The following is a 27,421-nucleotide window of genomic DNA, read 5'->3' on the forward strand; positions in this document are numbered from 1 at the left end:
AAGGCACTCTCTCACCAGGAAACACGCAGAGCGAGAGCGTCACCCTGTAACCATGGCAACCGTAACGCTGCCGCCTGGAACAACAGAATAAACAAAACCCAAACAGTCCTGACCCGCAACAATATGAAACAGGAAAGTACCGCCGTGTAATCCGTTTATTTCAACAAAGTAACTGTATTCTGAATACCACCTTTTTAAACGGTACCTGTAACGGAATACAGTTACTCATTCTGTTACTCCCCAACACTGTGTGTACGTGTTTAGACATCTTTGTGAGGACCGAAAATTGGCATGTCACTATACTTGTGGGGACCAAATGCCCATCCTCACGAGTTTGAAGGCATTTTTGAGGCTTAAAATGTGGTTTTAGAGTCAGAGTTATAATTACGCTATGGTTATGGGCGATCGTGGCTCAAAGAGTTGGGTTTTTGTCTTGTAATCGGAAGGTTGCCGGTTCGACCCCCAGCTCGGTCAGTCTCGGTCGTTGTGTCGTTGGGCAAGACACTTCACCTACCGCCTACTGGTGTTGGCCAGAGGGGCCGATGGCGCGATATGGCAGCCTTGCCTCTGTCAGTCTGCCCCAGGGCAGCTGTGGCTACAACTGCAGCTGCCTCCACCAGTGTGTGAATGTGAGAGTGAATGAATAGTGGCATTGTAAAGCGCTTTGAGGGCCCCGAAAAGCACTATGTAAATGCAATCCATTATTATTATGGTAAAGGTTAGACATTCACTTTTGATGGTCAGGCTTAGGGTAAGCGGCTAGGGAAAGCATTATGTCAATTAGATGTACTCACTAAGATATGAAAATGAACGTGCGTGCGTGCGTGCGTGCATGCGTGCGTGTGTGTATGTGTGCGTGTGTGTGTGTGTGTCTCTACTTGTTTCATAAAACTCTGGCGAGAGGTTCCATGCAGCTCTATCAAAATTAGGCTCTATTTGTATTCTATTACATTCTACTTGAAATCACTAGTCTACTGATCATTTACGTGTTTTATGACCAGGAAGCTTAATGACTGCTCAGCAGGAGTCAGGTGGCTGTCTGTTCATTTCTCCACAGAATTAATGATTTTGATATTAAATGACTGTTTCTTCCCACGTATTGTTTCCAGTTCAGTAACACAGAACTTAACGTTCAATTATAATCTTTTTTTCTTATGCAATCTCAATATAAATCTGCATCTTCATGCCACGTACAGAACCGGCAGCCGAAACTCGCCCGTATCTGATTGCATATATTTGTCTCTTTTCTTCGAGTCCGTTTTTCAAAGCATGCAGATACAACTGTGGACGTTTGTTGACAGCTCAAAGTACTAACCAGCTCCACTTAGCTGAAATAATAACAACTTCTATCTCTGTTTAATTCATTAGCATGGCTTCTTATGTTTTCACTGACTTGTCCCTTGAATTTGCATGTATTTAGGTGAGGAAATAGAGTGGAATGAGATGCCTGCATTACTATGCATGAGTCTCATTAAAGATGCACTCATCAACTCTACATTTTATTTGGATTCCCGTTGCAGCAGTACAAATCACTGCTAATCAACTGTGGTGACATTTTCCAGCAATTATAAGCAAGCTGTCCTTGTTTCAGCAGGCGCTGGGAGACGGATCTCTCCATTTGCCCCACAGTGCCAATGTGACAACTGTTTGGTCCCATGAGAGATAAGGACATTTAATCTGAGAAGTGGAAGAAAGCCATGAAGAATGTTTTTGATGTGGAATGGGTCGTTTATTTTCCAAATAAATTGTTTAAAAACAAAAGGACATTTTGCTATCATAGTCACATGACAAAAAAAGACATAATACCATATTGTTATTATTATCTTCACAAAAATAGATCAAGAGTTCAGTAGGTGGAATTGATTCGTAAAGAGGCAAATTGAAGGGCTCCTAGTCTAAAATTATGGTTACTTTGGGGTATTTTTAGTTATTTTGTCTGTGTCTAACTGTGACGTATCAAACGATTCAGACAACTAGAAAATCACACACTCGATCGAGTTTTAACCACAGGACCGGTTCAGCCCCCTCAAAAGTCTGAAGTGACCCTAACACCGACTGTGTGTATTAATACATTCAACTTTAGATGTGAATTATGGTGTTGAAGTCCTCTGAAGGGAAGGACATGTTTGCACGTCGGAGGTGACACATTTACCAAATACGTGGACTCTAAGGGTATTTCCATCCACGTTTTCGAGTGTTTGAAGAGAGCTCGTCTCTGAATGTTTTAACTGGCCTGTATCACGCAAGAATACAAATTTAGATTGTGATAACTAGTGACTGCATGTCCTCAGCCTATGAGAAAGCATCATACAGCCCTGTCAAAAACCCAAAAGATGCACTACACCGGCCACTAAATCAGCGTTATATCGTTATAACACATTTCTTCAACTTTAGTAAAATAAATAACAACGTATGTGCAAATTTTCATCAAACTGAGCCAGTCTGGACAAAGTGCAGTTGTTTGTGCACACTACAAAACTGGTTAGAAAATAAAATGTTTTAAGGGTAAAACTGTTACACTCTTCTATACTGCCAGTTGTGTTTGTTTTCCACTTTGAACCCTCCTTGGAGAGATGTGGCAAAACAGACTTCAGTCAGCACACAGATTTAAGCGCTCAGTGTGTGGTCATGCCACCGAATTCCTTATTCCCTAATAAAGGAGTGCTTTAGTAGAAAGGCAAAGACAAAAACAAACAGTAAGATGACACAATCCACATTAAAAGCCATCTTTTTGATACAAGTTCAATATATTTGGCTCTGGTGTTAAATCTATTATTTCTGGCAGTAGCTCCACCTACTAGTCATAGTCACCTTTGGTCAGCACCATCGCTGCTGTCTTGTTGTCCAGCATTGAGCAGCTTTCCAGAAACACCTTTGCAGTTTTAAGACCATGGGCTGTGATGGCCTTTGGTCTGGCAGTCTTTTTATGTCAGCCTTGATGGTTCAGATGGCTGTGCAACTGTGTAATGTTGGGTTTGTGAAGCAAACAAGCAAGCAAAGGTCAGCAGGGAAACAGATATGCTGGTTCTCAGTGTGCTGTAACTGAAGTCAACTGAAACTCTGAACTATTCATTATTTAACTACACTGGCTGCAAGAATCTGTAACGATGCGGATATGAACAAAAATGTCAAGAGATAAAAAAATAAAAGTAGTAACTTTGGTTCAAAGTGTAAACGCGTATGTTTACTACTGAATATCTGTTATGTGTTGACCACTGAATTAATTATTTTAAACACAGCAGCTTTATTTTTGAATTTGACCTGATCAGCTTCCAATTTCACTATAATTGGCTATAAATTTACTAACTTTCTGTTGGAGCACAACCCGCTGCAGTTCCAGAGACAAAGGGAAAGAGCACTGCTTTTGTTAACGTAAGCATTGTAAACAGGCATAAACAGCAGGCATTATATGATTAAGATTGGTCACAGCTGTTGGATGGTATCCATGTGTAACCTCGTTCACTGCAGAAATCTTGATTGTCTGCCTGTCTAAAAACAGGAAACAAAGATGCCTGTCTAATATTTAAAGGCAGCGTATTCCAAAGTTTTGGGGCCATAACTGAAAAGGCTCGTTCTCCTCTACGTTTAAGCCTTGATTTTGGGACAACCAACAGCAGCTGGTCAGCTGATCTGAGGGTCCGTGAAGGAATATAAGGCTGAAGTAACTTGGAAAGGTATGGGGGAGCAAGACCATTAAGGCATTTATAAACCAGTGTTAGGACTTTGAAATTAATTCTGTGATGAACAGGAAGCCAATGAAGAGAAGGCAGGATAGATGTTACATGTTCATAGCTGTGGGTACCAGTTAAGAGGCGGGCAGCAGCATTTTGAATGAGCTGAAGACGAGCAAGAGATCGTTGGCTGACTCCAAAAACCAGCATTACAGTAGTCAAGCCGTGTTGAAATAAAGGCATGTATTACCTTCTCCATGTCACGTCTTGACAAAACTGGCTTCAGCTTTGCTATTTGCCTCAGCTGGAAAAAGCCTTTTTGCAACACCGAACTAATATGTTTGTCCAATTTAAAATCTGCGTCCATAATGACTCCCAAGTTTGTCACATGCTGCTCATATAAGACCAACCACAATTTACGAGCGGGCTGCATGAAATATTATTAGGTCTAAATACAATTACCTCCGTTTTACTCAAATGGAAATTCAAAAAGTTCACAGCCAATCAAGCTTTGATATCTTCGAGGAAGTTCAAAAGGATTTGGATGGAGCCTGGGCCATTTGGTGCTAAAGGCAAATAAATTTGGCAGTCGTCTGCGTAGCAGTGAAAGGATGTTTCGTGTTTTCTAAAAATAGACCCCAAAGGGAGCAGGTATTATGAAAAAAGAATAGGGCCAAGGATTGAGCCCTGGGGCACCCCACAAGGAAGGGGGGCTGAGGTGGACTCAAAACTTTCAACTTTAACACTAAACGTTCTGCCACTCAAATATGAGCGAAGCCAATCCAGTGCTGCACCTTTAATGCCAACCAGGTGTTCCAAACGAGAGATAAGAATATTGTGGTCAACAGTGTCAAACGCTGCAGTGAGATCTAAAAGCACGAGGATCACGGAACTTCCACAAACAGTAGCTAAAAAGATATCGTTAAAAACACGTAAAAGTGCTGTTTCAGTGGAGTGTAGATGTTTAAAACCAGACTGAAAAGGTTCCATGATGCCATTAGCATCAAGAAACGTATTCAGTTGGGTAAAAACTATTTTTTCCAATAACTTTGAAAGGAATGGAAGTCTTGAAATAGGTCTAAAATTTGAGCAAACTAAAGGATCAAGGCCATTTTTTTAAATAAATGGCTAAAAATTGCATGTTTAAAACCATCAGGAACCACACTGGAAGCAATACTGCTATTTATAATAGCAAGGACTGAGGTTCCAATTGAAGGGAAAACCTCTTTAAAGAGCCATGCAGGGATCACATCCACGGGAGAACCAGAAGGTTTAATTTGTCTAACCATCTCGTTAAGAAGTGTAATTGAAATGGGTTCAAACTGGCAGCTGAACAGGGACTAAACGTGGATGGGTCATATGTGGGAGGTACTATTGCTGACCTGATGGACTCAACCTTGTTTACAAAGAAAGAAAGAAACTGATTACATCTGTTAGCAGAGCCTTCCAGGGTGGCAGACTGGGGCACATTTAAAATACAACTGATGGTCTTATAAAGTGTGCGGGATTTGGACAATTTGATGCAATCACCTGAGAAAAATGGCTGTTTTTCTCATTTTTCACTGTATGTTGATAGCATTTCCAACAGTCCTTTAACATTTCAAAAGAAACCTGCAATTTGTCCTTCTTCCACTTTCGCTCTGCTCTCCTGCATTGACGTCTCACTGCTCGGGTGGCTTCATTTAACCAGGGCTGGGGAATACGTTTAGGGCGTCTGGTTTTTAATGGGGCCATAATGTTTAGGGTCTCGATACAGGTTTCTTGGAACTGCAAAAGCAGCTCATCCAGACTAAGTCCTAAACTAATTTCAGGGTCAATAAAAGCATTTTTTTCTATAAACGCTGAGGAGAAGAGAGCAGCAGTGGAAGAATGAAATATTCGACAGCACCTGGGTGGAGCGCGAGCTTTAAACTCATGCACAAGAGAAATGTCAAATAAAACAGGTTTGTGATCAGAAAACACGGAATCCCCAATTTCCAAATTAAAAACAGATAAACCGCACGATAACACCAGGTCAAGAGTGCGCCCCTGCTGGTATGTAGGGCCGTGTACAAACTTTACAAAGTTAAAAGACTGAATAAGATTTAAAAACTCCTGAGCAAGCAGTCCATCAGAGCAACAGACATGAATATTAAAATCACCAACTATTAAAATCTGATCATATTTAGGCACAATGTCAACCAAGAAACATGAAAAGTCATTTAAAAAGTCTTTGTTAAACTCCGGTGGTCGGTAGATTACCGCACACACAACCGGTTGAAAACGTCCCAGTTCAAACATCAAAAGTTCAAAACTGGAGGGGGGAACCGGTACATGGAGTTGCTTGCAATTAAAGTTATTTTTAAAAACTGTCAATATTCCTCCTCCTCTACCTGATATCCTTGGAGCATTTAAAAATGAGCAGTCGGAGGGCAATATTTCAGAAATGAAGCTAGACTAACACCAATTTTCATCCATGTCTCAGTCACAAAAAGGAGATCCAATCCATTTGAAGGAAAGAAATCAAATCAAATCAAATCACTTTTACTGTCACATCACATGTGCAGGTACATTGGCACAGCACATGTGAGTGAAATTCTTGTGTGCGAGCTTCACAAGCAACAGAGTTGTGCAAAATACAATAATGTAAACAAGCAAAATACAAGAATGGCTACATCTGAAACTAATAAATATATGTACAATATATAATAGTATATGCATTTCTGGATGTGTATACTAAATATTTTTCTGTGTGTGTGTGTGTGTGTGTGTGTGTGTGTGTGTGTGTACACATATTTTACAAATTAAATAGAGTAAACAATAAATAAAATATATAAAATAAATATACAGAGTGAGACATGTGCAAAACAGTGGCATTTATATACAGTGTGGAGTGCATAATGTTGAAGTTCCAGTAGTGAAGCTGAGGTGTCTATGACGTGTTCAGCAGTCTGATGGCCTGATGGAAGAAGCTGTCTCTCAGTCTGCTGGTACGGGACCGGATGCTGCAGAACCTCCTTCCTGATGGAAGTAGTCTGAACAGTTTATGGCTGGGGTGACTGGAGTCCTTGATGATCCTCCCCGCTTTCCTCAGGCAGCGCTTCCTGTAGATGTCTTGGAGGGAGGGAAGCTCACCTCCAATTATCCGTTCAGAGCACCGCACTACTCGCTGGAGAGCTTTGCGGTTGTAGGCGGTGCTGTTGCCGTACCAGGTGGTGATGCATCCAGTGAGGATGCTCTCAATGGCACAGTGATAGAAGGTCCTGAGGATGCGGGGGCTCATGCCGAATCTTTTCAGTCTCCTGAGAAAGAAGAGGCGCTGCTGCGCCTTCTTCACTGTTTTGTTTGTGTGTACTGACCACGTAAGATCCTCAGCCAGATGTACACCAAGGAACCGGAAGCTGCTCACTCTCTCCACAGCAGCGCCGTTGATGGTGATGGGGGTGTGTACTTCTCTGCACCTCCGGAAGTCCACTATCAACTCCTTTGTCTTTGCGACGTTGAGGGTGAGATGGTTGTCTTGACACCAGTGGGTCAGGGCGCTGACCTCCTCCCTGTAAGCCGTCTCATCACCGTTGGTGATAAGACCCACCACTGTAGTGTCGTCCGCAAACTTCACAATGATGTTGGAGCTGTTAGTGGCTGTGCAGTCGTAGGTGTAGAGTGAGTACAGGAGAGGGCTCAGTACACACCCCTGTGGAGCACCAGTGTTCAGTGTGATGGGGGATGAGGTGATGCTGCCCAGTCTGACCACTTGGCGTCTGTCAGACAGGAAGCTAAGGATCCAGCTGCAGAGGGAGCTGCTCAGTCCTAGATCCTGCAGTTTCCTGTCCAGCTTCGAGGGAACGATGGTATTGAATGCTGAGCTGTAATCTACAAACAGCATCCTCACATACGTGTCTCTCTTCTCCAGGTGTGACAGGGCAGTGTGTAGTGTCAGGGCTATGGCATCATCAGTGGACCTGTTGTGGCGGTATGCAAACTGTAGAGGGTCCAGTGAGTCGGGTAGTGCAGAGCAGATGAAGTCCCTGACCAGCTTCTCGAAGCATTTGCTTACGATGGGGGTCAGGGCTACAGGTCGCCAGTCGTTCAATGAGGAGATGGTGGAGGATTTGGGTACAGGGACGATGGTGGCCATTTTGAAGCAGGCTGGGACTACAGACAGAGAGAGGGAAAGGTTGAAGATGTGCGTGAACACTCCAGCCAGCTGAGCCGCACATGACCTGAGGACGCGGCCGGGAATCCCGTCCGGACCAGTAGCTTTGCGTGCGTTCACCTTCCTGAAGCACTTCCGCACATCCTCCTCAGACACAGTGTGCGCACTGACGTCATCCGCGGTGCGCACACTGTCCGGTCTCATGGTGTTCGCTGTGTCGAATCTAGCGTAGAATACGTTTAGATCCTCACACAGAGAGGCCGTGGTCTGCGGTGTGCTGGTTTTCCCTCTAAAGTCTGTGATCGTGTTTAGTCCCTGCCACATACTCCGAGGGTTGTCAAACTGTTGCTCCACCCTGTCCCTGTACTCACGTTTGGCTGCTTTGATCGTCTTCCGGAGTTGGTAATGTGCGTGTTTGTAGTCCGATGTGTTCGCGGAGGCAAAGGCGGTGTTCCGTGCCGCCAGTGCTGCGCGAACATCTCCGTTAATCCAGGGTTTTTGATTTGGGAAGGATTTGACTGTTCTGGATGGGACGACATCTTCCGTTTATGACCAACGTTTTACTTGCTATGGACCGGGCAGTTGAAGTTGAATTTGCGCCCAAGTTAATGGGCACAAATTCACAAAGTTCTGTTTGTGTCCCCACAGGCTTTCATTTGCAAAGTTAGCAAATGACTGCTACAGACTCTCTCCCCGAAGTGTAATGTCACGACGTTAGTAATGGCAGAGTGATAAAAAAAGAACATACCCACATTTAAAGGGTTTAAGCAAACATCTGTTGCCATTCCCTGTTGTGCACTACAGAAAACTCCACATCAATAGCTGCTACTTGATGTGGAATTGATGTGTGGTACCAGTGATCTGTGTCTTCCTGTTCCTGGTCTTCAGTTTCTTTTGCTTTGCTGAAGCAGAGACACTTGGCCAGTTTTGTTTTGTTGAATGTTTATAGAGTTCAGTGAAGTAAAATGCAACCGATGGACCATGGTGGACGTTTGTGTGGTAGACACGATCCCAGGCTACTGAGGCTGGCGATTGGGTCCTGGTAGTGACCCAAAGAAATACAAGCGGATACAAGCGGCACAAACGGGTTTTCTCCAGAGGGTGGCCAGACGACATGCAGTCATAATAATTTAGCAATATCACCACTGATCAGATTTTGTCCAAACTTTACTATCTGCTATTTTTATAAGATAATCAACATCTGTGAGTCATCATCATGTTTCATAGTCTCTTACTCTCTCGCCATATCATATACTCCCCTTATTAAATTTATATGAAGTTCATGCAAGCCAATCAAGTGAGTCCAGCGAATGATTAATTGATCCTAATTGGTAGGAGACGAGGAGTATTTGGAGCTGGCTCCCTGGCGGGATGGCCCTGCCACCTCCACTCTCCACTGAAAGGCACCCCGTTTGATCTAAACTAATCTAATTAACACTTAAACAGGAACACCTGGGTTCTATACTGAAGGCTCTGCGACTGCTGCGCGCACACACACACACACACACACACACACACACACACACACACACACACAAATGTGCACGCATGCTTCCCAGATGGGTCTTTGATATTTCCGATGGTGGCAGGCATCATGGTTATGTTTACACTTAACGCGAACACACTGTCACTCACATTTACACTTATGTACACACACACACACAGACACACACAGTGCATGATCCGCTCTGAGTGCAGGACTGTGTGGCAATGAGAGACTATTTCTGTTCCTAATATACATCTAAGTGCTTACTAAATGACGTGATTAGACTGCGGTCTGATGGTGCACCTGATTAGATTAGCCCCGGTTTGTGCTTTCTGCTCTAACTCACCACAGCCTTAAACCCAACCTTGACCCCAATTAGCCCCACACTCATCAGAGAGAGCTGAGGGACACTGGTGCTGCACCAGCTTATCATCTTGATACTAATTGGCCTGATGAAGCAGGATAAATATGGTTAATGCTGAAATGCAAGAACAAATCAATACATACACCTTATAAGCCAAAAAGGCGAGAGCATCAAAGAGGTGCTGAGAGAGAAGCTGTGTGGATTTTGATGCATTCAAAATGGAGAATATAAGAAAAAAATAGAAAGGTTAAATCTCTGATGGTCGTCATTGCAAATGAGCAACGACCACTCAGCCATCTGGTTTCCCTCGCATCCTTTTGTCCTTTTGTTCTTAAAAAAAGAATCTGTTTGTTTGCAGATCTGTGTCTCCTTAGAGACTGAAATTTATTAAACAATTTATTTTAAATTGTTCCATCTGTCCATCGACCTATACATCATCCATATGTCCTGGATACCCACTTTGTCAGTGTCATAGTCTTGAGGGATGGGAGATGAGTGCAGCCTGTGTTTTGCCTATGGAAGTAAAATATCGACAGATTGGCAGTATATTGCAGGACATTTGTTATATGGAGGCTACTAATGAGATCCTACCCATAGTCGTATCTTGTATGTAGACTCGGTGTGTCAGCATTTTAAAAGTTGGCAGTTTCAGAAACTGTACTTTGTTAAGGTTCAAAATTGAGGAGGGAGAGTACAAACCACCATGGTCCAGAAGCTCTTGGTCAAACAATGATTTTAATGACTACACACGTGTGGGAAGACAACTCCGTACGCAGACAGCAAGTAGTCTTCAACTTAATCAAAGCATGAACAGATTTTTAAAGCATCAGGGTTTGATTTACTGACGCCCCTTCATGCGTCACAGATACATTTTATACATAGATCAGATCAACACCACAATGACTTTTAACCCAGAAGATCATCTTCTATTTTCATGGCTGGTACTTTCCGTTCTTGTCTTAAAGTGAATTGTTCCTCTTTCTTGCCGAGACAACAAGGACGGTTCCTCTTTTACCGAGACATGACTAATTTCTCCTCTAAATAAATCTAACTCATGTGTGTGTGTGTGTTGACCTCACATGCTCTTTGTGTCACCTCTTCACCTACTAACTGTCTGTGTCTCGTCCTCAAATGCTCTTTCTCAATTCACCTGTTGCACTTCTGACCTTTCACCAGACCAGAGGCTCACTGAGACTATGTGTATGTCTTCTACTAAATAAATGTTTTAACCAAGAACCTCTACTAAAACCTTAATATAAAATGACCTGATATAAGTGTTTTGTAAGCATGTATTGCAATTCCTTCTATGTTCTAGTTTTCCCTCAGCATGTATCACCTGAACAGTCACGTCAGTGAAGCTTAAGACCTTTAAAGAACCTGAACATCAACTCAAATAAGCACAGATATGCATTGTGTACACAATAGTTATAACTGCATCTGAAATACAAAATTAACATCATCATAAACATCTTAAGGCCATCTTAAAGCTATCTGTTACATTGTTAAAGCAATGATCATACTGCAGATTATATTATTAATGCAATGGTAATAATGATGATTATTTAACAATAGCAGTAAAATAATTTCCCTGCTCCACAACTTTCAGGAAATAACTGACATTTTTCGAACAATCTCAGCATAACACAAATACTGTCATTTGCAAAAGCATGGATGCTGGCAGCAAACAATCATAAGAATGCACACTTTACATCAGCTGCTGAGAGAACAGAAGTTTGTAGTACACTCATTGTTGTCTTCTTCTTTCAGCTCTTACCTTTTAGGGTGACCACAGCGGATCACCTGCCTCCGCCTCTGTCAGACCTTCCAGCTGCATGTTGTTCTACAGTCACAGCAAAGCAGACCTTTACCTTGAGTTAGATTAGTTTGATGTGCACTTTGACCTGTGCAGGTCAATAAGGCTGAGACCCGGTGGCTGCTCAGTTGTGAGCAGGATGCCAGCAAACTGCTTCTTTTTTCAACTTACTGAATGTTATGCAGGAGCAAACTAACTCTGATAAAGCGGTGATTGGTATGGCATGACACTGCTAACGGCATGTACCATGCAAACTGAGTGATAGCTATATGTGAGACCTTTTATGTTATTTCAATCCCTCATAATAGTGAACAAATGTCTCAATCAAGGTGTTCTCCAGTATCTTTTTACAAAGAAAAATATTTAAAATAAACAGAATGCAGTGATTTGTAAATCTTATAAACCCTCATTTCTGGACATGTTGAGCATATCAAATGTTTAAAATTAAGTATTTTTCTATTTCACCAAAAATATTTGCTCATTTTGAATTAGAGGGCAACAACACATCTAAAAAATGTTGGGACGAGGCAACAGAAAGCTGGAAAAGTAAGTGGTACTAAAAGGAAACAGCTGGAGGAACATTTTGCAACTAATTATGTTAATTGGCAACAGATCAGTAACATAATTGGCTATTAAAAAGGGCATCTTAGAGAGTTTCTCTGAAGTAAAGATAGGCAGAAGTTCACCAGCCTGCAAACTTGTGGAACAATTTCAGACTTTGAATATCTCATCATCTACAATACACAACAGTATCAAAAGACTCAGACAATCTGAAGACAGGGTGGCATTTTGACTTTGGTAACATCACTGCGTGGACTCACTTCCAGAAATCGCTCTCTGACTTGTCCGTGCTGTCCACAAATGGAGGTAAAAGAAATATCATGCAAAGAAGAAGTTATATGTTGCCACCTTCTTCTGTGGGCCAAACCTCGTTTAAAATGGCCTGAGGCAAAGTAGAAAAGTGTTCTGTGGTCAGATGAATCAAAATTTGAAATTCTTTTTGGAAAATATGCACAGCGCATCCTCCGGACTAAAGAGAAGAGGGACCTTGGCAGCTTGTTGTCAGTGCTCGGTTCAAAAGTCTGATTGTCGTCTGTGCATTTGACAGCTTGTACATAAGATAAGATAAGATAGAACTTTATTAATCCCTCGGGTGGGTTCCTCTGGGAAATTCGACTTCCAAAAAAAGCACAGCAACGACCGAAGTTACAGTTACAGAACTGTTATATATATATACACACACACACACACACACACACACACACACACACACACACACACACACACACACACACACACACATATAAATACAGAGACAAATATAAATAAAATATACAAAGGGGATAAATAGAATAAATAGGAATAAAAAATAAAAATACAAGTGAATTGCACATTTCAAGTATTGAGTCTATTGCACTGTTGACTATTTACAAAAAGTATTGCACAAAAGGTATTGCACAGTGAGGTGAAGAGGCACTACAGCTTAGTTGTTCCCCCCTCCTTTGTCCTCCTGTTTCCCCTCCCTCTCCCCTCCAGAGAGGAGTTAAACAGTCTGATGGCGTGTGGGACAAAGGAGTTTTTAAGTCTGTTAGTTCTTGTCTTTGGGAGAAGCAACCTGTCACTGAACAGACTCTTCTGATTGTTTATGGCCGTGTGCAGAGGATTTGTGTTGTGTTGAGGCTCCATGTCAGTTTAAACATTTGATATGTTTTGTCCTTTTATGAATGAATTATGGATTTATGAGCCTGCATACATTTTATTCGTCTCATCGTGTTTGGTTACCAGTTGTCATCTGTTCCCAAATGCACTCTTGTGCTCATCTTCGCTTCCTGTTTGGTTCAGAGCTGAGCTGTATTACACAGTTTGAAGCATTAGAACAAATGCACTTTGACTATGTGAATATTAGTTTTCCCTTTTTTGTTTGATTGTGTTTTGTGCCATTTGTGACTTTGGTAACATAATTTGAAAATGGTTTTCTTATGACCATTTAGGTATTTTACACAGTAAACATTGTGTAACATTGTGTAACACAACGTATCACCGAACCACACGAGTGATTGCTGAAGTCGCCTCAAACCTTTGAGCATTAGGGTAACTGCATATACACCTGTATGCACCTTTAAGAATTCATGATGTTTTTATTGCTATGAATTGAAGCTAACAGTGTGTCTGCAGACCCAAAAGAAAAGAGGCTTAATCTGACAAAGGCTTCGTTTGGAAGAGCATTCAAAAAGGGGACAGATGAAATTCAAGGATAGTAAAAAGGAGACAAATACAGAACTCTCGACAGTCCTTAGAGCATCGAGCACGGGGGGAAAATTGAAGCTTGTTTCACTCGAATGCATGTTGAATTGCTCTCTGTTTTGTCAAGTTTCTTTCCAGTTGAATTATTTGAACTTAGATCATTTTGTTCCCAGTAGAAAAGAGCTGAAATGAATGTGGGCAGATACTTGTATTTGTTAAGTCCATATGTCCAAAGTAGTATTTATTATGGACATTAATCAGACAGACAGTGTAATCCTGTCATAGGCTACGTTCACACTGCAGGCGAAAGCGCATCAAATCCAACTTTTCTGACCCTCTGCGACCATCTATCCGATCGTGCTATGACAGTGTGAACGGCACAAATCCAATATTTTCAAATCCGATCTGGGTCACTTTCATATGTGGTACTGAATCCGATACGTATCTGATGTTTTAGAAAGCGACTGCTGTTTGAACGGACGCATTAAAACCATCTTTTACGTCACTGACACAAGACAGACGCCAATTATCAGCGCCGGAGAAGACATCGCGAACGCTTCCTGGCCATCCCGTGTAGGTGTCAGTGAAACTGTTGGGAAGACAACGTGAACATTTTATTTGTTCTGTATAATCTGCAGGTTCTGACAGAAATCTGCAACTATCCTTTGAAGCAGCGCTCCTCTAACACAGCAATAAGGATCATTATTAGGTTAATTACATTATTATGTAAATAACAAAATAACTTAAAGCAAAAATTGGGAAACGTAAAGTCCGAAGTCTTTATATTAAGGCCATCAGTCAAACAATGCTGTTGCTCTGGGTCTAAACAGAGCGCGTCGTGTGTGACGTCTTCTTTTGCGCATGCGGCCGCTTTGAGCGTTCACACTAGAGCGCGTTTGCTGTCGCATTTTATTTGTAGTGTGAACGAGCAGACAAAAAAATGGGATTTGATCAAAAAATCGGAACTGAGCATTAAGACCTGCAGTGTGAACGTAGCCTTAGAGTCTAATTTTTAATCTTGTGTGTGATGCTGCTTTTGTCCTCGTGCAACCTTGATCAGCCACCGGAGGGAAAAAACCCCAAAAGCTCGGCTTTGATTTAGTGAAATCATGATGCAGCTGTATCAGTAAACACTTCCTGAAAGAATTTGAATCAAATGTGCTTCTTCCAAAAGCTACAGAAGCTTCTCGATGTTTAAAGAGAAACTTCAGATCACCAATCTGAAGTACAGTCCATGTATAAACCACATAGCACAGTGAAAGTTCAAAGTCTGTTTATTTTGAATGCCAAACATTCTCATCAAATTATTCATTCTCAGTCTGTCAAGGGCAGCACTTCTCTGCCTTTGTATCGTAATGCACCGAATTCACCGGTAAACTTTAAGAAACATATTTTCTCCACCATCATTTTATTATATTACAGTAACATAGAAACACATTCAGCCATGGCTCTGACATTACGGAGCCCTGCGAGGGACACTGCAGTTGAAGATGTCTTTTTGAGAGATCAAAAGTTGAACTTTTTAGGTTCGTGCACTTGCAGGTCAGTGCTGGGACCTTTGAAACCACCACGTCTGGACTGGTAATCATACTGGGCTTTTTCCCAGTGGGCTGACACACTTTTGGTCCAACTGGTCAATTGAATGGCTGCTGTGCACCAGCCCTCCAACACTGACAGCAGCCCATTGGTTCGTTTTCATTACTGACACTGTATTGCTCAACCCTACCTTTGCTGTGTGCTCACTGACCCTATAGGTTGGAAGAAGTGACGAAAAGGTGACGCTGAATCCACTTAAATTTACTTAATCCTCCGATTATATGATGATATGGGTGCCGAGTGCTCTGAGCTGCTTGAGGAGGTTATTTTGAATAGTGTGCATCACTATTTGGCCAACAAAGTGAGTAAAACCTGCAGATTTTTTTCATTTGATGAGAATCAGTATTTACTTTTTGTGTTATCCTCATAAAACAAAATACAGGATAATCACGTAGTTTTGTTTTTTACGACCCGCACTGAGCCAAACAGAGACGTCTCTGGTACCTGATAGGACTGGTAAACGGCAACGAGCCAACGACGACTACAGCAGAGGTTGTTATATTCTCACGTTGGGGAATATAAAACCCATTTCAGATACACATTGCTTCATGACACACTGCTCACAGAGAAAGGATATTTTTGCTTCACCAACAAATCCTTCCTTTTGTAATTAACATGATCTAATTGTCAAGGGGCCGCAAGCCTATCTATTTTTGTTTCTACTCTCATAAATAGACTTTGGCCTCTTTCTGATAAATCTCACAGAATGTAAGTAGCTACAGGATATAAGAAACAGGAAGATGGTTTTTGGTGCCTTACTGGACTGCTTACCAAAGGCTGAAAGGCATTTAAGATGATTAACTTGCATTTTTATGCCTTGGGCTTGCTTCCTGAAAGAAAATTAGGAGTTGCACTTCTGTCAGATCAATGAAATTATGTTTTAGCCATTTTGGGCATTTGCCCATTTACATATTTAATCTTCCACACTTAACTTGAACAAAATCTTTTCTTTTAGTATTCTTCAGTCCCTTTGGGTGAATGAGAACATACCAAAGTGAGCTCACACATATTCACTGCAGCTGTTTGTTGATATGGACTACATGTAGTCCTGAAATTGTTGATTTAGGAGGAGATCATTTGAACTTTGTTTCCTTTATTCGTCTCTGTCCTTTTATCCTTGTCTAACCATCAAGATCCAGCGTAACCCACCACGTCTTCTTGCTTTTTTATGCGTGATGTGTGTTGCACTGCTATCACCTGGCTTCATTTAACTGCTGTTGCAGGCTGAGATCTATTTTATTCTTGCGTATTTACACTATTTTACTATTTTTACAGTGCAGGTGCTTGGAAACTAGATCTTATAACAAGGTGTGTCTAAATAAAGAAAATGAAATGATGGTATAGTGGATAAGATATATTCAGGTCGTAGATGAGTCAGATGAGCCATATTCACCTCTGGACTGTTTCCTGTGCAGCTGTTCGATCATTCAATAACTCTCACTGTGTCCATTTGCACTTGGAGCTCTGAAAAACGTGCCCGATCACCTCTGCTCCAACAAATCTGTGATCCTACAACTTCAATTTTCTGTTTGGTGGTGGGAAGAAGTCAGCAGATTTGGACATTGGTGCAGAAGAGTAAGAAATAATGAGACATGTTATTGATGGCACTGCATCTTCTCAGTATCACTTGCTGCCACCACATCGTGCTATTGGTGTCACAGTGTGGCATGGCACACCGTGGAAGGAGTGGGGAAGGAGGACCCAGGCGCGGTGCTCTACGTATAGACAGTGTTTATTTACAGAGGGTGATATCAAACAACAATAAATCCCCGTGTTTCTCCCCAGACTCCCGTGTCGTGTCCTCCAAGTGCTCTCTGCTCCCGTGTCTGCACTCCCGGTGCTCGCTGCTCCTTAAGCCCTCCACGCTCCTCCTGCGGGAAACAATAGCGGCAGCAGTCAGGACACTGAACAATGGCAGGCATACACTACACGACCAAAACCTAAACTGGGTAACTAACGTGGAGTCCCAAGCAATGATCCCGTGCCGGTGGGAGCTCCAAGACTCTTAAGTAGCTCCCCCGACGAGGCCTGATCAGCAGCAGGTGTGTGGCTTCGGGTGTGGCCAGTCCCCTTGCAGGGCCACACCCTCCAGGCCTGACGCCGCCTATAAACAAGTGCTCAGCCACCCACACACACATATACACAAGCACAGGGAAGGGGGAGCAACACCAAAATACACAACAATAATAATAATAATAATAATAATATAATACATGACTGCTCAGGGATCCTGGGTCGCCCAGTCCCAGGACCCTGACAATTGGTTAGAGCTTCCAGGATTATTATTGTTATTTACTGAAAAGCTGTTGAGCAACTTTAACCAAAGAAGTTGTCGTAGGATTTGTCAGTTATTATCAGAGCTTTGTGAGAGAGACAGACCCAACACGCTCCCAGGCCTGTGGCTGAAAAGCTCGGTCAGTCGTTTCTCATGGATTCATCTTTTTTGACACAGAGGTGTCCCAAATGGGAACAACCGAGGAAGAAAAAAAAGTTTCTATAGCAGCCGTTAGTCACTCCTTTACTTCAGTGCTTTATGAGTTACCCAGTTATACATGAGAATAGCCTCTATTTCCCATGTAGAACTGATCAATGGTGCCTACGGATTCTAAGTCAAGTAAAATATTTGGTTAAGTGATGCATCTGTATAATCTGAGTGCTAAATACAGGCTGCTTTCCCCATCTTTATATAGATATACACTGCAGTGCTGGTGCAGAGAAAGATGTAGCAGGTGGGCAACGACTTCAGATGACTAAACCTTTTGAGAAAATACTTTAGGGCACATGTGTCAAAGCCAAGGCCCGCGGGCCACATCCGGCCCGTGAGATCATTTTATACAGATGTACTATTATTGTTATGCATGGCTCAGCGATATGAGGCGCTAATAATATACAAACTACAGATCCCATAATGCAGTGCTGCAGCCTCCTTGCTGAACGCTAGGCTAACTGGGAACATCAATCAAGTCAAACTTCTGTTATTGTGAAGCTCGCCGCTCACTATGGTGGAGAGAAAAGTTGACTCTGAAAGCAGAGCCTTTCAGCGCCGGTGGGAGGCTGAATATATGTTTACAGACATGCTGGTAAAGCCGTGCGTCTTATTAGTGGAGCTAACGTGGCTGTAATGAAGGAATTTAATTTAAGACGGCACTACGAGACAAAATGTCAGGATAAGCTGAAAAACCTAAATGCAGAAACTACAGGAAGTAGAAGAGCTAAAGAAGAATCTGACATTTCAGCAGACGTTTGTCACCAGAGCAAAATCACAAAGTGAAGCTGTTGTGAAAGCAAGTTTTATCGTAGCAGAGGAGCCAAATGAGCCCGGTACCGCTCTGAAGAGCTGCAGGATGAAGCTGTGGACGGCTTGTGTCCAGACAAAATGCAGATTTTGGCAAATGTGAGCCTGAGCAGAAATACGATTGCTGATCGGGTTTGTGAGACGGCCACTGATTTAAGAACACAGTTGTGTGAAAGAAGCAAAAACTTTATTGCATACTCTCTGTGGATGAAAGTACAGACATGATGGACGTTGCACAGCCGACCATCTTCATCCGTGGAGAGGAAATATTGAACATTAAATCAATGCACGGGACTACGGAGCCCCGCAGGGGACATGGGAGAAAGAAAAATTAAGACGGAGTTTTGCGAGATCTTGCAAAACAAACTCGAGATCTCGCAAAAGTTGAATTCCAACAATGGCGGCAGCTACTTAGTTGTAATGTTACTCTTTCTGGGTCACAAAATACACTTTTAAGATATTTTGAGGCGTGAATGTAGTTGTGTAAACGTCAGATATTTGCTCGGTTTACAAGACATCACATATTTGCAAAAGTGCTCCGACGTTTTCAGAGATGTATGAAACTTTTGCAAGATTTTTTTTCTCCCATGTCCCCTGCGGGGCTCCGTACGAGACAACGACAGGAAAAGACATTTTTTAAAACGTATGTCAAAGTGTAACGACATGAAACTGCCCTGGGACAAACTTGTTGGACTTACAACAGATGGAGCGCCGGTGCTGTGCGGTGAAAAAAGCGGACTAGTCCGCAGGATGCGAGTAAAGATGCCGGAGAACTGTACCGGTGAGTTAACAGCACATCACTGCATCACACACCAGGAAAGGATGTGTGGTGAAGTCCTAAAAATGGAGCATGTAATGATCACCGTGACGCAGACCGTAAATTTGATCTGAGCAAAAGTTTAAATCACCGTCAGTTTCAGTCTTTTATGTGGGAAATAGATTCAGAGTTTGCCGACATTCCTTCATGCAGAGCTCCGCTGGCTGAGTTGGGATAAAAATTCTCAACAGAGTTTTTGAGCTCAGCAAGGAAACCTGTCAGTTCATGGACATGTACGATGCGGTGAAGACATTTCAAGTGAAGCTGTCACAAATGCACCAGTGCACCCTGCCTCACTTTCCCTGCTGCCGAGTAACGTTGAACCAAGTCAGCGGACTTTGCTGAGCTGCACCTGTGCAGATTCAGATGCAGCTGCAGTGTAATGATGCACTCAGGGAAAGTACGACACTGAATGTCCCGCACAGTTTATTAGCTCCACTCCTGCAGCTCCGTCTACATGCGGCTCCAACCTTGTGTTTGCTTTCATTTACTTTTTTCTGGGGTTTTGGCAGCATGTTCATATTTCTAACTTGCGTAATTTTGACAGGATATATTTTTATGAAGAGCAAAATATTTAAAGTTTATTTTTTTAAGTTTATTTAATCTGGAATAATATTCCGGCCTGTTTTTATTCACATTTATATTTAAAAAACGTGTGTTCAATAAATGTTTATCTTGTTTGGCCCGCGACCTAAAGTGTGCCTTGAGTTTGACACCCCTGCTTTCGGGCTTCATGTATTCCTAAGAGAGAGAAGAAAATTTTTCACTGTCACAGAGAGCATCTATCTCTGGATATTTCACATTCAACACGTTCGCACATCAAGACCATTTTGTCCTGCATATGTATGACTTAAAAACAATTAATAGCCAATCATTAAATTTCCATCTATATAGAACTTGCTTAAACTTCATTTCAACATGCATAAAGTCAAATGGAGCCATTACTGGATGGATACTGCATTGGCTAAGTGGGCACATGTACAGTGTGTACAGGCTGCTTCCTTTAAATTAAAAGACTATTGAAGATTATAAAAATATTTTTGTATATTTGTGAATTAAATCATGCCATAATAATGACCATAAGTCAACTGAAAACTCAGAAGGACAGCGAACAGTATACTGAAGCATGAACTATCAGCAGATGTGCAACTACTGTAGTCTCCTGGGAACAATGTGAAGCTAATGCTGTTAGCCAAAATCCAATGCTAGCAACACCAGACTGGTTGCAGAGGATAGTTGATATAATTGTGGTCTTGTGTGAATATACTTTGTGTAGAAGATGCACATGAAGTACATAATGGATGCATGAATCTATTATTTTTAATGGAGTTCTTATCCTGAAGTTTAACCCTTATTTATCACCTAATAACACACGTGCAGCTAAATGTTCTCTCTCTGGCCTTTACATGAACAAGCCCACGTTACTATTCTGATCAAACACACAAGAAGCTGCAAAATCTCTTTATAATAATAACAAGAAAAGAAGATTTATCAAAGAGTTTGCCACACTGCCACCAATACCTACATGATTCTGTTGTGGATGCTAAAAATGCACAAGAAGTATTTAGTATTTATTTATTTATTGTCATTGTCAAGAACAATGAAATTGCGTTTGGGGCTTCCATACAACCCAAAAAAAAAAAAAAAAAAAGAAGAAGAAGAAAATAATAAATACCCCTTAAAACCCAAGTGTACATATTTAACCCAGTGTGACTCCAATGCAATAAGACAATCCTTAGCAATAATGTTCGTAGAAATTCAGACAAAGACCTGAGAAACATGACAAAATACAACAATGCAACCCATTCAATATTATTGTACTGTGAGGTATGATATCAGATATGATAGAAGAAGCTGATGAAAGAAGCAGAAAGAAACACTTGTGCAGGTTCAAGTGGCCCAGATAAGAGCCTCAAGTGTCTTCCATCATACTGTAATTAACTGTTGTCAAAGTGATTAATCATGTGTCTACAGGGGTGGAGTGCAGGAGGTTGCCGGCATTTGTTGAGTTGATTTTGAGGCAGACAGACAATGTGTTTGCACTTCAGTTACTGCTGAAAGTTAGAACTGCATCAAACATCCGGAAATACGTCTACTAGACTGAGACGGCAGCATTGTAACCTGCTGTATGTAAGACAACGTGCACGCTTTGATTTGAGTGACAGGAAGGAAGAAAAAGTACAAGAGTGATTTTCAAGCTTTTTGCTTTACACTTGTACAAATAAAATAAAATATTCTAATCTTACTTATTATTGTCTCTGTGAGGTAAAGCTTGTGCTCCCCAAGCGTCACAAATATCAGTATGGATGCTCATACTCTGAGGTAGTGAGGCTTGATAGTGAGAGATGATACAGCACAATCATAAAGCTATGCATTTCTTTGTTGTTGTTATTTACTATAGGTGCTGAAAAAAGCCTGCCAAGTGCAACTAGCAGAAAATAAAAGTTCTTCAGGCAAAGATCAGACGTTTTCTGTAGACCTTAAAAAAAGCACCGTTTGATAATTATATAATTATGCCATCTTTTCAATATCAAGGACAAAAGAAACGTTGGAGTTTGCCCCCCACACCTTTCATAAAATTTGCTCTCCACCACAAAAAATGTGAAGCACAATGAAGTAAAGGTGAGAGGAATAATGTTGCTCCGGTAGAAATTCTGTCACTAGCAGATTTTTATATTACTCACGTTAACTGTGTTTTTTCTAAGCCCTTTTACGCCTGTCATCATTTCACTAAGCATTTGAAAAGAGGCCTGAAGAATAGCCAGTGGTTGGGTGCTGTGAGTGAGCACTACCGAAGGGCCAGAGGAGAACAAAGAGCCCACTGCCAATTTGATTATAATATCACACCTTTTCAGAGAGTTAATGTGGTGTCTCAGATGTCAGACCGCTCTCTTTCTCTCGATCTGTTCTCATCCTTTCCTCGCTTATCCCCATCATTTCTCTGTCTGTCTCTCTACCGCTCTGTTCTTCTCATCCTTTCTTTTCTCCCGGCTTTGTGGCCTTACTTGAGAGGCTTTGATAAAAAAATCCTTTCAAGGTAGCATGCGATGGCCTGAAATGTCATTCCCAGATCAGATGTTGCTGAAACGAGGCCCGTCATATCATTCGGTGCGCTCGACTTCATTAGTTCTTTGTTCGGTTTTACGTCAGCTTTCGTCGCCGCAATCGCTCAATGAAATCACCTGTGGGTTCCTAGTTTTTCTCCCACTTATGTTTTACAAAATGAATTATACTGTACGTAGAGAAGGAGACGGTGCCATTCTTCAAACGAATAAAGGAATTTCTCTCATTCTGGCGTCCATTCTTCTAATAGTTCAAGAGTTCAGCAGAGGTTTCATTTCTAAATAAAACTCAGCAGCTCTTGACAAAAATATATCTGCCTCAGTCAAACTGAACTAAAAATAAGACAAAACTGCTCATTAAACACTGAATTGTCTATTTAAAGACTCGTAGTAATTTATACAGCAGTTATTGTATAACCCTCTGACCACCACCAGTGGTCAGAGGGCCCGGTGGCGCCAGTGTCCGGCAGCCTCGCCTCTGTCAGTGCGCCCCAGGGTGGCTGTGGCTACAATGTAGCTGCCATCACCAGTGTGTGAATGTGTGTGTGAATGGGTGGATGACTGGATGTAGTGTGAAGCGCTTTGGGGTCCTTAGGGACTAGAAAAGCGCTATACAAATACAGGCCATTTACCATTTATTGGTTTACAGGATATGATCCCATGATTTTATGTTGCAGTTTCCTACACATGAACTTCATTGTTATGTTCTTTCTATATGTGTTAGTATTTGCTACGGCTAATATTAGCATAGTTTAGTTAGAAAAGGAATCGAGACTATAGGACTGCATGACAGAGACAGATACTTAATGATATGTAATGTACAAATAATATAAATCAGTCACAAAACGTGAGGAAATTGGCATTTGGTTCATTACTTGTAACAAGACTGTAGAATAGAGTAGAGTAGAATAGAGTAGAATAGACCTTTGTTAATCCCTTGGGGAGGTCCGATCAGGGAAATGATGGTTCTAGTAACACACTGCCATTCCTCCTTAAATACAAATGAGGAAAAACATACCAAGCAGATTCAAGTAGAAAATATGAGCTATTTGTGGGTTGAGCAGCAGAGTTGAGCATGTGGGTTGCACCCGTGAAAATTTTGCCAAATTGCTTATTCTGCTACTGACTCTGAGCTTCTGGTAGCACAGGTGCTGACAATCAGGTGGCTGATTGGTATCTTATTAGCAGCACCTGTGAGCAGCGGCCACTTGGTGTCTGCTCTAAGCATATAATCCCTGACTGATCCAGGTAGGGCCTGTGCCAAAGGGCACCTTCAAGCTGGTTCTCGGCAAAGCCAGTTGCAGCATTATTTGGAGTGAGCCGTAGTACCAGAAACAAATGGATGTGCCCAAGTTTCATATAACGGGCGACATTACATCAAAGAAATATTCAACCAAACACAAATGCCCTTATTTTTTATTACAATTAACCACACGGCGACTCGACTTTGTAAAGTGAAATACCCAGGGGAAAAGCAACTTTTTTGATGGACTATGGCAGCGTTGCTGCTCAGAAGTTTAATTGAGTGTTTCCAGACGGATTAACAAGAGGCTGAAAAATTAAGAAGCTAACTGAGAGGAGTATCTCAATCAGCATGCTGCCAGTGGAAGTTTTCTGACGCCTGGAGGGAAAATTCCCTTTCGCTGTAACTCTCGCCCAGAGTGAATGTGAACATCTTTTTTGGCTAGATACTGCCAGGGAGTTTATAATTGAGTTGAGACTCAGGAAATACTCATTAAGACGTTGTCAGTCGCCAGAGGAGACCACGCTGAATGTGTTTAGACACCACTGAGACTGCAGGTATCCCAGAGCCTTGCTCTTCTCCAGCTGGAGGGCAAAAGTATACGTCTGTGCTCAGGTGTGGATGCGTCTGTGTGTTTTGAAGCCAGCATGTGTGTATTCGCATGTGGTTGTGTGCGAGGGTTTAATAAACTCACAGGTTCACGGAGCACCATCTGCCTGCTCGGCGTTCGATCGAACAGGAGCTGGTTGTGAGGGGCGGAGCTGGTTGTGAGGGGCGGAGCTGTCACCCACCATGTCTGACAAACTATTGATAGAAACACCTGTTGACTGTCTTGCGTTTGCACCCACAGTCTACCACGCAGCAGCTTCTTGAATGAATGGAGTTGATGTCTGGAGTCTGTACTGGCTTCTCGGCTGGTCATCTGCACACAAACCCACAGAGCATTCTCGTTCCCAACGCGCAACATACCGACCGTCTGTCACGGCCCGAGGCGTGACATAGTAACACCAGAGGTACCCTTGCACGTCCTTATGAGACGCTCTGGATTGTTAAAAGCTTTGCAGCTTTCTAATGTAGCCCTAACCTTAGCCTTAACCTGACATTCATAGAACCCGCTCTTACGCCTTGGACCACGTAACAAACAGACGATTTGTCACATAGCGTCGGCATGTTACGTGTTGGGATGAGAACGTGTCGAAACCCAATATAAAAACAGCCTTTTGGGTTAATTTAGCATTTACATGTTTTATTTTTAATGTTTTAGAGTAAAGTACGTAGTCATCCCAGACATTTAAATGTTCAACACTGAACATTGTTTTTAAAATCAATACAAGTGTGAACCAAAAACGTGTTTTTCACTCTGTCTGATGTAGGAAATGTGGGAAATATGGCACTGATAAGAATTAATAAGCATCACTAATCAAAAATACGTGTTGTCTTTATGGGAAAAATTAGCATAAGGCAGAAATAACCATGTAAATGATCCTGTGATATAATCTAAGAGTGGAATCGGCTTAAAATTAAATAGTTTATCTTTATAATAAGTGTAGTGTGTGTATATAATAACTTGAAGAAAGAATAGAAATAATAATAGGAAATAATTTAATGAAGCACGTGTACAACATATGATGTACAAAATTTAAGGGGAAAGCTCTATATGTATAAAAAAGTATTGATTGTTGACTAAAACACAAAAAGTTAAGATGGTGTGAAAGCTGTTGATATAAACATATAATAATAAAATAGAATTGATTACTTTAAAAGCTGATTTTTCTGGAAAAAACTGTAACATGTGAATTAATGTGATAGTAGCTGCCACCGTTCACCTGCTGCAAATTAATTTGTTTAGTTTAGAATTGGCAGAAATAAATTTTGACCTTGTTGTGCTGAAATCTACTTCTAATAAGAGGTGCTGTGATCTTCTCGCACTCGGGGATCATAAAATGCATCCCTCCGTGGTTCGGTGGCCTCCTTCAACAGGGTCATTTAAGTCAGGCAGTTGGGAGAACGGCCTTTTTGATGATATCTGCGCGTGCGTGTCAGATTTGCTGTTTAGCTCAGTCTGCAGTTCCTTATGCTAAATTCAGGTTGAAGCGATAATTAAAATGAGCCTGAAGGTGTGTAGCCAAAGATCTCCCTGCCTGTCTCATGAAATTGATTAGAGCAATATCTCCAATGAACAGGCAAAGGTACACATACATGCACACACTGACAACAGCAGAGCACAGGAGGGGTGTGTGTGTGTGTGTGTGTGTGTGTGTGTGTGTGTGTGTGTGTGTGTGTAATATCAGGTCACAGGCCTTTGTCCATAAACAATAACTTTCTCACTAACAGCATTTAAAGATCAGGGGCACGATCAGATTCATAGGTGGTTAAAGGATTTAAGATTATTAATGCAACTGGAGAGAACGTGTCAGACAGTTTATTAGGTACAACAGTGCTGGTTTGGACCCCCTTTGCATTCAGAGCTGCTACACGTCAGCAGTCCTCTCCTGGGATCAGTTAACTGTGGAGGAAACTTGAGTACAGTGAATTTATTGTCATGTTGAAGAAAGCAGTATGAGATCATGTGAGCTTTGTGACAGGGTTCATTATGCTGCTGGAAGCATCCGTCAGAGGATGGGAGCACTGTAGCCCGTCCACCTCATGGTCCGATATGTTACGCTTTCAGAGATGCTCTTCTCCAAACCTTAGTTGGTTGTAATAGCAGGTTATGTGAGTTACTTCTGCATTCCTATCAACTCAAATCAGCCATTCTGCTCTGACGTCTGACACAAGGCATTTAAACCCAGAGAGCTGCCACTCGCTGGATATTTGTCTCTTTTTCTGACCGTTCCCTATAAACCGTAGAGGTGGCAGCAGTTTCTGAAATAACCAGAGCAGCCCACCTGGCACCGACGGCACTGCCACATCCAACTTAAATCACCTTTGGGATTCTCAGTTTGAACTTTAACAGGATGAACTGAACTGTCGAAAAACGAAAAGCCATTTTTCTCTATATGACCCCAAAACAGACACAAAACAGAGACAAGTATAAGAAGGAAAAAGACCCCAATGATGAATGATGGGTTTCTTTTTTAGATACAAATATTGGGACAGTTACATAATTTAGTTCCAGGGTGTCCATCCATCCGTTTCTGTCCCGGGCACAGTGAGAAGTCTGAGGTGACTTCTCACTGTAGCAGGATCGCTCCACCAGCGTTTTCACTCCGACAGATGGATGAAGTTTATTAAGCATGTGACAGTTAACACCTCCAGTGGAGCAAAAACACTGCAGCGAATAAGTAAATGTTGGCTTCACCAGCCCCTTCTCCCTGCTATTCATACACTGCAGTTAACATTTCTATTAGACGCTATTTCAATGATTTATTGTTGCTGCTCTGATCATTACGAGTGTCACTCCCCCTCGCTTTATCTATAAGCTATATTTCTCCAAGTATTGTATAGATTGAAGATGCTGGCAGGTCACAAATGGATTAAATGTCTTATTCTGGTTTATTTTCAGGAGGTCTGCTTTATAACCAAGGCCACAGCCATCTCGCTAGCTTGTGAAGGACTTAATTAGAGTTTTAAGGCTGAATTAAACTGCATTCAGTTTGAGGTTTAATCATCGACTCATTCTTTAAACTACAACATCTAATCAACAAAAATAGCCAGAAAGGCTGGAGAGGAGATTCTAAAAGAAAGGCAATACT

At 41.8% G+C, this 27,421-nt stretch overlaps 1 protein-coding gene and 1 long non-coding RNA gene across 2 annotated transcripts in view; one reads left to right on the forward strand and one right to left on the reverse strand.

The window, feature by feature from the left end:
• The window catches only part of cdh13 (cadherin 13, H-cadherin (heart)), a 423,814-nt gene that overhangs the window by 307,411 nt on the left and 88,982 nt on the right, over nucleotides 1–27,421 (forward strand). The gene's annotated exons all lie outside the window — the stretch shown is intronic.
• LOC147324281 (uncharacterized) lies at nucleotides 17,024–17,504 on the reverse strand. The gene is made up of 2 exons (XR_015130531.1): nucleotides 17,268–17,504; nucleotides 17,024–17,180 (listed from the first exon to the last, which is right to left on the reverse strand). It is a non-coding gene; the product is annotated as an uncharacterized LOC147324281 (long non-coding RNA).

The sequence above is a fragment of the Aulonocara sp. 'chitande type north' Nkhata Bay genome, linkage group LG7 (assembly GCF_057382095.1).
Source record: "Aulonocara sp. 'chitande type north' Nkhata Bay isolate Kocher_YH1m ecotype deep benthic linkage group LG7, A_spYH_male_GT1.1, whole genome shotgun sequence".
In the NCBI taxonomy this organism is placed as follows: Eukaryota; Metazoa; Chordata; class Actinopteri; order Cichliformes; family Cichlidae; genus Aulonocara; species Aulonocara sp. 'chitande type north' Nkhata Bay.